The 1,356-nt window shown below is 39.7% G+C and overlaps 1 long non-coding RNA gene across 3 annotated transcripts in view; it reads right to left on the bottom strand.

The window, feature by feature from the left end:
* The window catches only part of LOC135106294 (uncharacterized), a 7,538-nt gene extending 6,395 nt beyond the window's left edge, over positions 1-1,143 (bottom strand). Inside the window, exon 1 of one of the 3 annotated variants that reach the window (XR_010271244.1) lies at positions 679-1,143. This is a non-coding gene — a long non-coding RNA (uncharacterized LOC135106294). Of the gene's footprint in view, positions 587-678 lie in introns of those variants that run through there. The other 2 variants (XR_010271243.1, XR_010271242.1) reach the window with 2 other exon arrangements.
* Between the last annotated feature and the right edge of the window lie 213 nt (positions 1,144-1,356).

Raw genomic sequence — 1,356 nt, 5'->3', positions numbered from 1 at the left:
ACACACACACACACACACTGCATAAGCATATGTACAACGAAAGACAAGGCAACACACACACACACTGCATCACCATCTGTACAATAAAAGATAAGGCAACACACACACACACACACACACACACACACACTACATAACAATATACAACGAAAGACAAAGCAACACACACTGCATCACCATCTGTACAACGAAAAATAAGGCAACACACACACACACACACACACACACACACACTCCATCACCATATGTGTAATGAAAGAAAGGGCAACACACACACACACACACACACACTGCATCACCATCTGTACAACGAAAGATAAGGCAACACACACACACACACACACACACACTCCATCACCATATGTGTAATGAAAGAAAGGGCAACACACACACACACACACACTGCATCACCATCTGTACAACGAAAGATAAGGCAACACACACACACACACACACACACACACACACACACACACTGCATAAGCATATGTACAACGAAAGACAAGGCAACACACACACATACACACACTGCATCACCATCTGTACAACGAAAGATGTACAACGAAAAATAAGGCAACACACACACACACACACACACACACACACACACACACACACACACACACACACCTTGAAATACCTTGAAAAAAAAAAAAAAAAAAAACACTGAATATTTACTGGGAGGGACTGGAAGGGAGTTAGGGAAGGTACCACTCTGATAACGTCACGGCTGGGAGGGCTTGTGACTCTCGGCTGGGGGGTTGATGACGTCACAGCGACCGTTATTTACGTACGTACGTATTTCATTTTGAAAATGACCCCTCTAAAAAACGCAGCTAGACAGGAATGCTTTATAAATTCAGACTTGCCACACATTTTAACTTATGCCAAAAATAACAACACATTTCAAAACGCAGTAGTATTAAAGATATTTAAAAAGAAGTATCTGGAAACTGTTGGAACCTTCACCCCATTTAAAATCGTTCAAATGTCCACCCATTCTGGCTTAAACATAACGGAAAACACTTTAAAAAATCTGAACTATTTTCTAAAACCATTTAAAGTGAGCTACAAGCACAAATAAAAAATCTACCGAAAAAAAATTCAATATTATTGGAAGTTGAACACGAATAAAAACAAGTGTACGGTGCACGCATTTCACTGAGCAGGACGGCAACACACTTAAAAAAACACCAACTATTTTTTAAAACCAATAAGAACCTAGTACAGGCTGAAATAAAAAATTTAGTTTTGGGACCGTAAAAAAAATCCGCCGAAAACGGCACTCTTATTTACACAAAAAACAACGCCAAAATCACCACTTTTCACGCAACATACGCGCTCAACTAACTTAAA

Source organism: Scylla paramamosain, chromosome 13, assembly GCF_035594125.1.
Source record: "Scylla paramamosain isolate STU-SP2022 chromosome 13, ASM3559412v1, whole genome shotgun sequence".
Classification (NCBI taxonomy): domain Eukaryota; kingdom Metazoa; phylum Arthropoda; class Malacostraca; order Decapoda; family Portunidae; genus Scylla; species Scylla paramamosain.
The sequence above is the reverse complement of the archived record's forward strand: the minus strand, read 5'-3'. Positions and strand labels throughout refer to the sequence as shown.